General features: G+C 32.9%; 1 protein-coding gene across 1 annotated transcript in view; it reads right to left on the bottom strand.

Moving 5' to 3' along the window:
• Positions 1-15251, bottom strand: part of LOC148278268 (putative G protein-coupled receptor CG31760) — a 119764-nt gene extending 104513 nt beyond the window's left edge. The window contains exon 1 of the mRNA XM_088231642.1: positions 14902-15251. The gene's annotated coding sequence lies outside the window, so the exon portion shown is untranslated. The remainder of the gene's footprint in view (positions 1-14901) is intronic.
• Between the last annotated feature and the right edge of the window lie 1166 nt (positions 15252-16417).

Raw genomic sequence — 16417 nt, 5'->3', positions numbered from 1 at the left:
CTTATATACACAAAATTCAAATAATCTTTTTCCGATATTTAGGAAAAGGGATTATTTCGTAAAGAAGCTTTATTAAAGGAAAAATTAAATTCAAGTCATTGTTCTTTATTAAGAGTAAATACCCTAAAAATACGGAATTTAAAGGTGTATTTATGTAATAGTTGAATTATAACATATTCAAATTAATTAAATCGTAAAGGGGGCAGACTTAAGAATACCTTCAGAAAAAAAACATAACCCAGGACAAGTGTTTTCGACTCGACTGCTACTCACAGGTAAAAATCCCGAAAAGGGAAATCGAGTCGACATTAGTCTAGTATTAGTATTAGTGCGTTTGCCTAGCATAATGATTTCATTATAGGATGAAAATGGTTGAATAATTAGAAATATTATTAATGAAATAATCGAATGAACCATTCGTTTCCGGTTCAATAGAGGTGGGTGTTTCGGTTATTGTGGCCAGTGGGGTGGTCGTGGTAATTAAAAAAACTATAATCCTGCCCACGTACTTTTAGGCTTTTCAAAATCATTAGGATGTAAGTAAACTTCGAAAAATGAATCCATTCGATCGCTGTTCATCTCGAATTGCGAACAGAATCCGGGGATGGTATTGTCTCGCCACATATTATTGTACAGGCTTATTCAATACTACCATGGAGCACAGCATTGTTCCAAAAGCCATAAAGAAAGCGAATGTAACTCCATTTTTAAAAGGTTCACAATTAGATGTGGAAGATTTTTTCAATTTTCGCCCTATTTCAAATCTTCCCATCGTATCAAAAATATCAGAAAAAATAGTTTCTCAAAGGCTCGTTAATTATATCGAGCAGAATTCATTATTTTCGGTTAGGCAATCGGCATACCGACGTTTTCATTCTACGGAGACAGGAGTGATAAGAGTGCTGTCTGACATTATAACGGCGGTAGACTCTGCTAATCTAGTGTTGTTGGCTCTTTTGGACATGAGTGCTGCATTTGATACTGTAGACCATAACATTTTGCTTGAACGTGTGGAAAAAACTTATGGTATCCGTGATCAGACACATATGTGGTTCAGTTTATATCTTAATGAAAGAGAATATGCCGTTGTATTCCAGGGTAATAGCTCATCCAACTTTAAGATGTCTACTGGAGTACCCTAAGGATCAGTACTCGGACCACTCCTCTATCTCCTGTACACTAAAGATGTAGAGATATTATCAAAGAATGTGGATTGTGGTCTCACTGCTATGCAGATGATACACAGATTTATTTTTATTGTAAGCCGAGCGAGAGAAATGTGCTTGTTGATTTGATTAATGGATGCATTGAGAAAATAGGAAACTGGATGGCTAAAAATAGACTAACACTCAACCCATCTAAAACGGAACAACTATGGATGGCTTCAGCCAGACGACAGAATTTGATTCAGGATACGGCACTACCCGATGTAAGGAGTACCGCTTTACCCACCGTTAAACTACTAGGAGTCATCCTTAATTCTGACCTTTCTCTTGACGCTCAAATTAGTAGAACGATAAGTTCATGCTTTTACCAGCAGAGACAGATTAAATGCATAAACAAAAATTTGCCAGTTGATGCCGCCCGTCAATTAATAAATGCGTTTGTAGTGTCTAGAGTCGATTATTGTAATGGTATCTACGCAGGTCTACCAATGAATAAAATGACTCGCCAACAGTCTGTATTGAATTCCGCAGCGAGACTTGTTTTTGGAATCTCTAAGTTCAGTCATAATACTCCACTACTTAGGGAATTGCACTGGCTACGTTTTCCACAGAGGGTGTAATACAAACTCTGTTGGCTTATGTATAAGTCACTGCACAACTCTGCTCCAGAATATCTAAGGGAACTCTGCATTCCAGATGAACTAGCTGACATACGTCTTACACTTAGATCAGCTACATCTACGTCGAAAAGAAAAGTTATTATACCTCTACGCAAACAGCGCACTAAATTCGGCGAACGTGCATTTGCGGTCGCAGGCCCTACGGCATGGAATGCTCTCCCAGCAGAAGTCCGAAACTGTGAGAGTGAAGTGATGTTTCGGAAGAAACTTAAAACCCACTTGTTCTCTAAATCATTTGAATAAATTCTTAGCATGTGGTGACAAAGTACATTATTTTTCTTAAATTAAAAAGTTAAAATTAAATTAATATCTTTATATAATCACTTTGTAAAGCGCCCTTGAGGTATTATATTACGAAAATGGCGCTGTATAAGTTATCCATAATTATTATTTGAATTTGAATATCGTTGATAGAAGCGATTGACTTTAAATGTTTTTTTTTTTTTGGATTTTAAAACCCCTTATTTTTGTATATTATTGATATTGATTGACAGAACCGTAACACGAGGGTTTTTCAAACACAGTAAGTGAAGGGTTAAGCATTTTGCTACTGTTGCACATATATATACATATTGTAGCGTCAGCATCATACTCTTAGCAATTTTCTGCTTCTGTACCTAAAGGGGGAATGTGAAGCTGTTTTTAAAAAGCTTTACGAATTAGAGTTTGCAAAAGCTTAAGCGGTTTCCGTGAAAGCTTAAGGGCAAGTTGCACCACAAAAAAAATAAATTAAAAATACCATAAAGTAAAATAATTGTTGAACTTAATTCGTTAATAACTAATTTCATAAAAATATACTAGCCATTTAAAAAAAATTGGCTAAGTACACCAAAATATTACATTTAGACTTGATGGCTGTTCCCGATAAAAATCCCGAAAAACAAAAATGAAAAAAAGTGCGTTTCTAGCCAGAAACGTCTTATTATTGCATTGCATTTTTTTTACTAAAAATAAAGTAAGAATGTTAATTTTTAAATGTATAACGTTAAATTTATTAAAATTAATATATATATTCCGTTAGGGCAAACTATAATACATGCTGTCGCATAATAATATACTTAATTTTTGTAGTATTTTTCACACAGCGAATTTTTCAATTTCCGAGTTACAAAATAATTATTTTCTCCGTTTTTTGTTTTATGTAGAAACGTCTTTCTTTATTAGGATGGCAGTATAGCGTCATAATGAAGGTATGACGTCCTTAACTTCCCATTGTAATCGCGGCCCTGGATTCTGATTCTGTTACACCCACAGATTAGCATTTCAATCCGACCGGACACAGACATGTTATAGTATGCGTAATTAAGTTAGTTCATTTCTTCTTAATACAGCTAGTACGTATTATAAAGTCACGTTTCATAGTAATATCATGGTAAAGTTAGCTTCACATGATGTTGCACGTAATGCAAGTACGTCGCCATTCCCCAGTAACAGTATTATAATGAGTTCACCGCATTGGCACACAGAAAGTTTATAACAAGTTCAGCGCTTTTCCGCACATCAAAGTATGCATTACAATTAAATTAGTTTTGGTTTGAGATCCCGTACATTTTGCATTTTGAACATCACTAAGTTGTGTAAACAAACAAGGCAGATAATGAAGTAACTTATCCGTGGATGATAGAACAACAAGATAACAATATTTTGATTAAGACTTAATGAAATACATTTGTATGTAAATTTTTATCACCATGATCCCTTGATCAATACCTTATGGTGCACAGAGCATTGTGTTGCTGCTTTATTTATTTATTTATATGTACATTTCATATTATACAAAATGGCACAAAAAACACTCTGACTAATTTTGATTGTACTAGGAGTAGGCTCAGTGTATGAAGGGTCGTTAAGCAAGAAATATTAGTATGCCTAATGTTGCAATCGGTTTCTATATGGGCAAATGCCTGTAAGAAACCGATTTTTTGCGGCAAATACGATTAGCGAATATGTTTCCCATTAATGAAAATAATATTTAAATATAAGAAAAACAGTTGAGTATAGCCCAAAAGAGAAAAATATATAAATACAGTTTTCATTCATAAAAAAAATGTATTAGATTTATGAATGATTTGATGGAATTGCATAATGTTTAGATTACCGTCCTCAACAAGTTTTCTGATTCCTTACTTCTAATGTCTGTCAACCAAATCGAAATTCTCCTTTTCAATACTGTTGGTTTATCAGATTTCCAAAAACACGGTATCAGGTTATATAGTGTAGGCACGTTATATAGAAATTATATTTGGAATACCACTGTACGTGCTACTGGAATCATCAAATCGTTTCTTACTGTTCTCCCGGTTGAGTGCGCGTGACTCACAATCACCCGAGTACTCCTATTTTTGTGAATATCAAGTATAACTTTTTTATGTAGATTTGTCTCAAGTCAAGGACTTCTAGGGATTTGAAAAGGCCTTCTCTCGGATGATTGTACGGTTTTCGCATTATTATACTTAATATTGATTTATGTACCTTAACCAAAGGATCAAAAATAGTCTCGGCAGCTTCTTCCCAACAAATACAACTTCAATCGCAAAGTTTCGGCGACCATTTCTTAGGATTCAAGGGCCAGTTCGAAAACTATGAAATAAACTGGAACTTATTTTTACACCGTTCCACATAATATTTTAGTCGCTGCTGTCCTCATGAGGATCGTGACCTCTTGTGACCGCCCCGACAATTCTTCTCCGACTCTCCATTGACTGCACCGCAAGCAGCACTCCAACCACTGAGGTGCCTGCCGCTATCCTGATCTGGTCGTGTAGAGAATTTAGCTCTTCCTCTTTTCCCTCCACGTCACCGACTACAACCAGACGCTTCAGGCTATCCTCTCGCCATGCGCTGGGTATTTAAATAATTGGAGAATTCGTCAAAAGCAAACATTAACCAGAATTAAACCGTCAAGGTTCAACTTCCGATGGATGGACTCGTTGGTGCGTCAAGCTGTCCACAATATTCGGAGCATGCGTCTCCAGCAAACACATTTAAAAAACGCCAATGTTTCGTCTTTCCACTGCTTTTATGGCTTATGTTTCTAGAGCATATAGGAAAATGGAGTGGACCAAACTCTTAATGAGCTATATCTTGGTACTCATTTACTCAATTACTTATGCCCCTGTCTTTCTAGATTTTATCGAGCTTAGACATGGCACTTTTGGCAATGGCGATGCGACGTTTGATTTTTTCTTCCATTTCTCATCTTTTTTAAATTTGAGATCCAAGGTACAGAAACTCATTTATAACTTCTAGACCATGCAACGAGTTTCCGAGATAACCAAACATCTGAAACCGGTCAATGACCATTATTTTTGTTAATCTCTAGTCCTAGTACCTTGCTTTCATTCTACATGTTTAAGAAGATCTATCATTTTACTGGGGTTTTAGTCAAAAGTGTTTTGTCGTCTGCGTATCCGATATTGAACAGTTTCACGCCACCAATCTTTTGTCGAACGAATAAATCGAACTCGATACCACAGGCATGGTTAGAAAACACATTAGACAGAAGATATCTATTATCGTCTTAGGACAGTGCAGAAGATGAATCATGCGCTGTACGTAAACAACAAATAATCAAAACATACAAGAATTTACAAATAAACAAACCAGTCGCGTGATATTCGACATAGAATGGCCCACTGCACACGTATCGCCTAAATCCACAGGTTTATTATACTCTGTATTTATTTAAAAAATATTCACTGGCTTCTGTCAAGTAAAACTCCTGCAAAAAGAAATCGAGTGGAGATTAGTCGGCATCGAGGTTTATTGGTTATTGCTTTAGCTGGGATTAAATAAATATTATAATTCAAAAAACATTAACCCACCCTGTTATTTTATCATGCCGCGTGGATTTTTGCCATGGTGTGAAATGGGCCAATAACGTTACATCACGCAGTGGACACGTGGTTTGCACGTGTTTAGCAGTCCTGTCTCGGTGAACATACTTTACGTACATTCGTTACATAACCAAAACATTAAAAAAAACTTAGACCTAAGGGCGGAAATAATAATTAAATTTATGATTTTAATAAATCTAAATGCCGGAAATTATATAATTTGGATGATTTTACTGAACGTAAAATTTAATGAATTCCTCGGAATGAAAATCAATGAATTATATAATAAATTAAGGCGATAATTAAATTTATGGAAGCGTTGATCAAAGAGTATGTTGGAATGCGTGACATTAGCAGTTTACGTTTTATTATCAGGACGAATTCCGCCAGTGAAGCAATAAAATTATTTCAGATCACAATTACATTTTCAGATTTTTACGAAATTTTTATTATGTACCGAAGAACGTTTATACTATCGATAAAAAAAAAACTATTTTTCTGCAATTAGGAAACCCAGTGCTATAAGGATTTGGATGCATAAAATGTTTTTTAACACGCGTTTAAAATTTCAGTATTTAATTTTGTAGCGAAGTTTCTTTAAAATTTATGAGAAAAATCATAGAAATGGTTTTAAGAAAAATTAACTACTTTTAAACATTACAAGTTCTTGTGAAGGCGCTGTGCCATATTTGGTTAAACGGCCAACAGTGAAACTGGAGCCTCGGGTTCGATTCCTGCCAGTTGCAAAAAATACCGACAAATTTTTTTTTTCTTAATGAGGAAGTTCAGTCCTACGGGAAATTGGATAAATAAATGTATTCTTACGCGCGGTAAAAGTTAGAGCATAAAATTCTACCGCGAAGTTTCTTGAAAATGTATGGAAAAAATAATAAAAATCATTTTATTAAAAATGAACTTCTTTGAACGACGTCACTAGTTCTTCCGAATCAGAAAATGATAAGAGAATTTTGATCGAATTTCGGCTTACGGTAGTTAACTGACCAATCAGCAGAACTCATCGAAAATAAGAGAAAAAGAACTTGAGACGTCACACGTGGAATAATTTTAAAAATAAATTACTTTAAAACATCATAGAGCTGATACATACAAATGAAAAAAAAAATTGACTTAGTTTAATAGTCTTATTTGAAAAACAAAACTAAACTTTTTCATTGGTCTGGGTGTTGTGGTGTGTTATTTATAATTTCCTTACATATCCTTTTTTCTACCTGCTCAAGCAAGTGAGCCTCTAAAATATAGGCTTAGCGGGTTTATTCCTTAATTATAAAAATAATAATAACAAATCAATTACAGTTCTGTTATGTGTTGTGATAGATTTCTGGTTTCCGGGTAGCCATTTTTTCCAACGTTCAGTGTATTTTCACAGCTATGGGGTCTTATTTTTAATGTCACACAACTCAATGACGACAACTTGTGAATTCACCGGCGGAGTAATTTCAAAATTATAAATCATAGCAAAGATAATACGATACATAAAAAAATTGGCTTAACAAATAAAAAAATATTTAAAAACACTGAACTTCCCCACTATGCCGGTAGTGTGATTTCAAAAGAGTAAGTATATCTGTCTCTTTTTCCAAAACAGTCATTTTTTCAAAAAAACATTTTTAAATTTGATACTCTTTCATATAACAAAAGGAAGGGTATATATATATAGTATCTCCAGAGCGTCTTTCAAAATGGCCGTACTAAAATATGAGGTTTATCTGTTCATTTCACACTTTAAGCAATGTGACAGGAGGAATTATTTGTTTGTCCCATAAGATGACAGATAATATACTCTTTTGCCACCCCACTTCCAATGTGTTTTTATCTGAAAATACTGATAATATTCAAAAAATTGTTAAGTAAAAACTGGTCGAAAAGACGTTGAACACCTGGTAAAAGAAATAAATCTGAGAAATCTTACCTATATCAAATAAATGTGGCAGCACTATTAGCGTAGTACTGTATATGGATAGTAATAATATTATTACGATTTATATTATGATTTCTCTAAACCAGATTTATATTATATGGTCCTATTTTACTCGGTTAATCGCATACAATATTCTTTATTGCCACCTTAAAAAGAAAATCAAATGTAGGCATGTATTTAAATAGTGATGGGTAGCCGATGACAGATTAAAAGATCTATAAATACTTTGACTTTATATTAATACTTATTCTGCCAGGGAAAAATGTAAAATTCGTCTACTAAGATTTGGGAACATTAAAAATACTCTCACAATTATTGAAACAATTGTGACGAAATTTTTGTTTTTATATATTTTTTATTTGTGAAAATAAAAAAAAGTATTTAGTAGACTCAAATCAATTTTTGATTTCTAATATTTTAAGTTTAAATATGGAGTTCTACAAAATAAACACCAAATCAATCAATCAATCACTAAAAATATTGTCAATAATAATCATATCGTTAAAATAAGTAAGATTATTTTTTAAATTTTCACCGACAAACATTTTGGAAATAGATTAAAATATAAATATTTCAGCACTATAAAACCTTTTTCTATTTAACAATAGATCACTAGTTTTCTCCATACTTTCAATCTCTATAGTAAACTAACCCGCACAGGAATATATGATAGAGGATCTAAAAGTATTTAAATGGTATCAAATGATCAAGATACGCTGCAAATGGAGTCCGAATTTAGTGCGGCTAGGGAAATGATGATGATGAAATATGGATACATAATGTTAACAAAAGGGTCAATGTTACACGGTGAATTCTATTTTCCGTTTCTGTTGAAACACCCGATAAACAAAATTAAGTCTAAACTATAGTAAACCTTCCTTCATAATTCGTAGGGATTGTGAACAACGACGGATGTGTGTAAAATGCGACGTTTTATATTTCATATTGAAAAAGTTATATAAATGATTTTTTTACAGGTTTGAAAAATAAATATTATCTAACACTAACCCAAGTGTCAAATGGTATACTTTCTAACTTATCAAGTTGTGACATAAAGTGTAAAAAAAATGATTTAAACCACTCTCACGTTAAGTTGAAGAAAATCACATACGTCGATGTTCTACGATCCCGACGAATTATTATGTTACAAGCGGACCCGACAGACGTTGTCCTGCCCGAACGTTAGCTTCCCTACTATAAGCTGGTTGAACAAACATTTTTTTCGTAATTAATTACACACTTGATTTATTTTGGACTTTTTTAAGCTTTTTATATATTCGTTATAAGGTTTTGTTTTTTTTTGTTTTATCTCCACGTGTGATTGGCTAAGAGGCCTTATCGTGCTCAAATCAAAATCGTGCGAAAATCACTACTCTAATGCCACAATCTATGAAGATAATACGTGAATGCGTGTTGATGAAGAAAAGTCAGACCATGTTTTACCCTAAAGCTTAGAGCCTTCTAAAATTATGACACTAAATTCATGCCCAACGTAAATTGAGTCATTCTTAAACAGCCAGCCGTGTTTTGACGTGAGCTAATAATTGAATTTGAAACTAAAATAAATGAAAAGAAAAATGCCTGATTGTGTCGTGAAAGCGCGCAAAAACTTATTAAAGAATGACTAAATTCGCTTCAGTCAACAGATGGAAGAGTTGAGGATATTTGGATGTTTAAAAATGGGCAGAATGGTGAATGTTACACTGTGTGTAATGTGGCCACTTAAACCAGCCAATGACAGGTCATAAGCCCTGTAAGTGCCTAGACTTCCATTTTCCCTCTCTGTTGGAATAAATTTACACACTAACCCATGTGTCAAATGGTATACTTTCGAACTTATCAAGTTGTGACATAAAGCGTTTTTTAAAAAATTTAAACCGCTCTCACGTAAAGTTGAAGAAAATCACATGCGTCGATGTTCTACGATCCCGACGAATTATTATGTTATATGTAAGTAATATCTTTATATATATAATTCCGTGTGATGTCACTGAACTCCTCCTAAACGGCTTAACCGATTTACGTGTGGTTTTCAGAGAAATATAGATCTTTGCGCTGTGCGTGTTCGTAGATATCAAAATATTCAATTTTTATATTTAAAAAATAAGTAAGGAGCATAAATGTTTTATTCATCGGCTACCAGGGTTGCATTTGAAGAGAATGCATTTACAAAAAATGGAAAGATGTTGTTTTTTGGTGAATAAAAAAAGTTTGTTTTTGAAAATTTACAAACAACATTTGTTTTTTGTGGATCTCAATCAGATTCGTTCCTTAAATTCCTTATAATTTCTACCCATTTATTTCTTTTTACAGGATTTTTGATAAAACTAAAGTAATATTAAATTCAATACATTAAAAAAAAAATCGTATTCTTACATAAGTATACCCCTCTGTTGGTGAGAAAACCGGAGTTTGACGTTTACAAAAAGAATGGCATATTTGAAAAAAATATTTATTTTATGTTTTGGAATTCAACCATGAACCTACTTAAATTCAATATTTGAATATTAACAATTTTTAGTTTTAGAATTTATCACAAACAAGTACCTAGGTACCTACTTATCAATAAAAAGTATTTTTCCAAGGCACACCAACGTTCGGGCAGGACGACGTCTGTCGGGTCAGCTAGTTATGTATAACAATATTAAGTTTTCATCGTTCAAAATTGATTACAATATTTTGGTGTGTACTTTTTGTTCGTTCCTTTATAGAGAGTTTGTAATATCCGACTGTCACGCAATACGTTATTACTGTGAAAATCTTTTGTACATTAAAATAAATGACGTGATTGAATATATTTTAACAAATCCTATTTTTTTTTCATTGTACAATTCAAAATGTAATGTGTAACTTGAAAATCCGTCATCAGCGGTTAAATCTAGCCTTTTTGAGCTGTATTTTGGGTGTGAATCTCCGCGTCCAGGCGGATGAACAATACAGTTCTGCGTTTGAAATAGAACCACGATCTCGGACGAGTGTTTTCGACTCGATGGCTACAGTCGGATAAAAATCCTGAAAAAAGAAATCGAGCGGAGACAGGACCGCCTAGTAGTTAAGTTATTAGCCACTTCGCCAACCATTTTAAAAGTTCAATTCCTGATTTTTCATTGATTTTAAAGGTAGTTTCAACTGAAATATTTCATTATTCCTAAACTGGCACCTGAAGCGAAGGAGTGATCATCTCACTGAATTAGGTTTACCAGTGCACTGCTCTATGCACCACTAGGTGTCGAAAAGAGAATGATAATGATGATAAAAATATCAAAATTTAATTCAATTTTCGTATTATTTTCCTCTTCATTAACCGGAATATTACGTTAGCGAGGCGTACTTTTCCAATTAAAAACGGATTTTATTTTTGTATGTGGATTATGTTTTCTGATTATCGATTCAATAAATAAAAGCCATTAAGTACCCATGACGCTTTAGAATCATCAATGTGCTCCAATTAAAAAATACGGAGAAAAAACATTGAACAGATGTTTTTAATTGATACTGTCGAGATTTAAACCTAGCTCGTATTTTATGGGTCTTGTCCAGTTTCGTGTACAATAATTATTGAGCCAATCTTCGGCCATTTATTAACATTAAAAATAAAAAAAATATTTCATTAGAAACCTTATGCCTTATAATTTATTGTACATCATCAGGTAAGCTTGTTGTTTTTTTTTAGATTTTTTGGTTCTCTTTTGAATTTCTGTATAGTTTTGATATTGTGAGGTCTACTGTACATTCAATTGTTCATAAGTCGGGATTGGCCTGTTCTTGTTTTAGCTCTTTTGCATGTGATAGTGTTGTGATCTTCTCGTGGTTTCTGGGATTGAAAACTACGCGTAAGGGTGCGTAGTGTGTAATGTTTTCGGCGCCATGACAGATAACGGACAGTTTCACAGTCGACAAAACCAGCTATCTAGTTTTCTGAAATTTACCAAAGATTTGTAAATTACATAACACAATATTCAGGAGGTCAAATCTTGTAACATTTTTTGACCTATGATTTGCAAGCTTTAATCGTCATATCGCATCGTAGTTCAATTTTTTGACATATGTTTAAGGTGGACGTTTTTGATTATTTGTAATATAAAAAATACCTTTCAGACAATATTTTGAATATGTCTAAATTGTTGTATGCTAGAATTTTATCCATCTTAGGATTTCTTCTAAAGAGTCCAATATCTCAACAGAAACGAAGGAAATAACTGTAATTAATATCTCAACTGAGATGAAGAAATTATTGGGGAATGTGAAAATACAGTCAATAATACCGTATTAAAAAAAACTTATTGTTTTAATCTGTAGTTTTTCTTCAGTTATTTACTCATTTGAATCGAAACAATTGATCAGCAAACACTATTTTGTACTATACTGCAGAAGATGTTGTATTAAATGCTTTTTTTCTGAATTCGTTCTATACAACTTATGTAAATTTTAAATTAAGGATTTCAAACAAGTGAAGCATATTCTGACGTCTCACATAGGTGTTGTAAAGCAACGTGTTTTTGTGTTTATGAAATCATTGGAAATTTGGATATATGCCCAGATCATCTGGCAGCCTCCGTGGTGTAGTGGTCAAGACGCTTGACTCACGCACGGAAGGTTCCGGGTTCGATTCCCGGTGAGAACACAAAATTTTTAAAAAATGTGATTTTTCTCAAGCCTGGTTGTTCCGTAGTGTAATTCACCACTGTAATTGGGCCTCCTGGCCTGTTGTGGTGCAAAAAAATGAAATTAAATTAAATGAAAGGTGGTGAATATCTAAGAACTTAAAATTTTAAGTTGGTAGGGGAGCGCAGGGTAATACAGTACAGCAGCTAATTTTATACTGCAGTTTCAAGTTGGAAGAAAGCAAGTTACATATTTTTGTATCTGTCATATGCTTTTTTAAAATTTTCTTTTATCATAATTTTTTATTTGGGTTTTACAATAGGTCTACATAGGTTATAAATACTAAGAAAACTAGTACATTAACACAAAAAAATCCCAAAAACGCACGGCCTGTGTGTGGGTATAAATTTTATTTTAAATTTAAATAAAGGCTCCTGGAAGCATACACTAGATATTTAAAAAAATAAGTGCTAATAATAGAAGACAATTTTTTTGACAATAAAAATGAAAAAAACAATTATAACAGGATAAGCTATTCAATAAAAATAAACCATTTAAATTTGCTTATTAAATCCATAATTTCAACAAAAAATTTAATCGAAACTAATTTGAATAATTAATCTTTATCATATTATCCTTATGAAAAAAGTGTCATTGCCTGAGTCCGGATTTAAAATAAAGGATTTTAAGTTATTACTATTCAATCTTTGACTGGATCTATTAATTTTTTTAGAAAATAAATGTTGGCGCATAAAAACTTTTTTTAGACATTGCTGGCAAAAGGTTTCCCGTAGCTTCAAAAATTCAGCTTCCTGTAATAATTGGATTTTTTTATCATGATTTCATAAAGTTGAATTTTTATGAAGTTTAATTTTAATAATGAGTTTTTGTACGGTTTCTAAGGGCTTATGTGATTATTTATAGGCTCCTCACTATCCAATTATTAGATATAAAAAAATGACTATACAAAAGGACGATAAACCATTTTGCTAGAATTTGGATGAACTTAACTAGTTAAACGTTTGAGGACATAGGTCAAATATCTCAATTTGTTAACAACTTTTCAGTTTTCATTTTTTCACAGTTATAACATTCATCAAGATTATAGAATTTATTTTGAAACATAATGTTAAAGCCAGAAGAAGGGGCTGACGATTTATAATTGTAAAAAAGTTTGTTCGTTTAGTGTAGTCTCGTAAACTAGCAAAGTACTGCATCAGTCAGCGGAGTGCCTAGCGGTGCCATCAAATGTGATGTGATTTTACACTCGCTGTTACAACATTTTAGCATCAGAAAATAAGTCTAAAGTATATATTTTTACGTATTAGGTAGTGGCGATATTGAATTTTATTTTGTAAGTATAATATTTAACACAATGTTATCGTCGATGTAACACTTAGTTGCGTATGTTTTTGTAATAACAGGACGTCGAAGTTCAATCTACGTTTTCGGAATTCCGTATACTGTACGGTATTAACCGCCATAATTATTTGAATTACACCAAGTTAACGTCATTTGATCTTATTTTCTTTTTATCAAAGTTAACCTCAGAATTGCCTATGCGGTGCAATAACATATATGTAGTTAAGTAAAAATAAGATATTGTGAGCAATGTACGAATAATTTCGTAAAATTATGGCGCATATGTGTCATTCGGAAATTAGGCCCATGCTTTATGCAGTGGTGATACTTTTGCAGATAAATATTTATGTGGATTTGGCGAATGAGTGTAACGACGTAATAATTATAATAAAGGTTTGATTGATAGTCATTTTGCCATTTGTAAAAATACCTTTAATAGCGCTTTTTTGAGCCTTGAAAAAATGTACGAAATTAGATGAATAATGTACGAAATTACACGCAAGTGTCGGGTAATTTTCAAATTCTTTATTAATTCTTAAATGGTTTCGTGGTAGTCGTATATAAATAAACTTATCTAAACTAAATGTACATAAAAGTTAGCCTTGTACCGAATAGATCCCAACAAAATGACGTTTAAAGTTAGGTATACGGCATTGCCTTCCTCTCCACTGTGTGTTAAATTTAATAGTGACATGTCTTTTTCAGTCTTCTGCATCGTAAATATTTTAAGTCGTTCTTTCGCGGTACATTCGTTTTAATCCTCTGAATCATCGCAGCACCCTTTTCTTAATCTTGTCGATAATGCACGTCTCAGCGTCGCATTCTGCAAGAATCTGTGCATTAATGCACATATTTTAAAAATTTAATATTACCCTCACAAATTCGCCTGAGCATTGACAACGTTTAGGCATCTTTTTAATTGCGTTTATAAAATAAAGCGAGCGAAATTTGAGTTTTATAATACTGCGCTTGATTATAAGTGTTTGTAAGAACGGATGTAAAAAAATATTATCTTGCGAAAGCTCCAATCGCTATTATGAATATTTCTTTCAGGAATTTAAAAACGACGAACGGTTTTTTATGAAAGAAGTAAATATTTTTTTAAAGACAACGCTTTCTATGCCTACCACGCAAATTCCATTGAATCCACGTTAGTATTTTTTAAAATACCTAATGTTTATTTAATTTCGTTTTGTGAAAATATATTGCGCGATTTTCTAATACTTTTTTATATTAAGTACTTTTTGTGTATCAGACGTATACAGCAGCAAATTAAGGATAGGTTTATTTTTAAAATGATGTAAAAGTATTACCTTTGGTGGGTAGATGAAATTCAGCAATGGAAGGCTCCAGAATTCTCATTTTTTTCATTAATTCTTCTCATATTATCTGTTCGAAGAACTATCTGATCGGTGACCTTGGACTATGGAATTTGTAACAACTCTAACCTTCCTTTTTCCAAATTATAAAAAGAAACATGAATAACGCGCGCGATGTTTACTCGATAAAATGGCACGATAAATAGATTCGGACGTTTTGACTACCTCACCGACCGCCAGTTTCCTAATGATAAGGGGTAGCGGTTGATATCAAAGTTGTGAAAAGCTGAGATATTTGGCGGAGCGGGCGCGCGTCCTCCCACTCTGGAAACATGAGGCAGACTGGCTTCTGTGGACTGAAGCTAGCTGCCCGGGACCGCAGAGGGAGGTAGCAGGACTTCATCCCTCTCTTTCTCCCCCCTCCTCTTCCTGGAAAAGGAGCGGGGAAGCGGACACAGCAGCGACCCTTTCAGATGCGATTTTCAGGCGTAATTTTCAGCTCCGCGAGCGATACGAAAATTCGAACACACGTTACATATTATAACATTTTCTTCTACATACATTTACATATATGTTGTCCCTGTACTAGTTTATTTGTGTAATAACATTGTAGTTATGTCTGTGATACACACATATTTAAATAGCTACGTAGATAATTTATACTAAAAGTGTCTTGGAACCACTACTTCCGTATGTAAAATTCTCATGGCGAAGTTTTTTTGTGTAAATAGTTGTTGTACAACTAAAACAAAATATACAACTATATGAGTATATCATTTACCTTTCAAAAAACTGGTGAAAAATTAAATATGAATTAGTTATAATATAATCGACGTGACTCAACCATTTAGATATTAGTATACATTTAATATAAATTAAAATAATTTGTTAAAAGGTATTTCATCCTAAAGATACATTTATGTAAGTAAGATTTATTTCTTTTTTATTATTTATTCTATTTTTTTTATACTTAAACTGAAATACTTTGCTAAATAAATCATATTACTGTCAATTAAAAAAGACATCAACTTTTCATCATTCAGAAACTGACGAATAGTACATATATTTTATTGAAAATGCACCAAAAGTACACGATAATTGAAATCAAAACTCCAAAAAATGCTTATTTAACATTAATGTTTCCAGTTTCGAGTAATTGCAATTTAAGGTAGGAGTTTACAAAACTTTGTTTTATTAAACAAAGTTTGTAGTCGTTATTACGAGTACTCAACCAATTACCGTAAATATTAAATAGTAAGTTGTTAAATAGCAACACAAAGCTACAAGCTGTATGCAACAAAGGGTTGGTTGTAGGTTGTGGCGTAGCGCTACGGGTATTAAACTTTCAGTCGTTATTCATACGAGTACAATATCGAGGCTTTACTGATATAATGCATTGAGTCATTAATACAAGTTCCGGGATAATCGCATTTAAAGCTGTTTTATTCTTTCGACGCGTTATTTCTTCCACAATTTTCTTTAATTTTTTTTTTAAAGCTTCAAAAAAGTA

Source organism: Micrasema longulum, unplaced genomic scaffold, assembly GCF_059751315.1.
Source record: "Micrasema longulum isolate JH-2025_06_02 unplaced genomic scaffold, ASM5975131v1 h1tg000900l, whole genome shotgun sequence".
Taxonomy (NCBI): domain Eukaryota; kingdom Metazoa; phylum Arthropoda; class Insecta; order Trichoptera; family Brachycentridae; genus Micrasema; species Micrasema longulum.
This window is presented reverse-complemented; position numbering and strand designations above follow the sequence as displayed.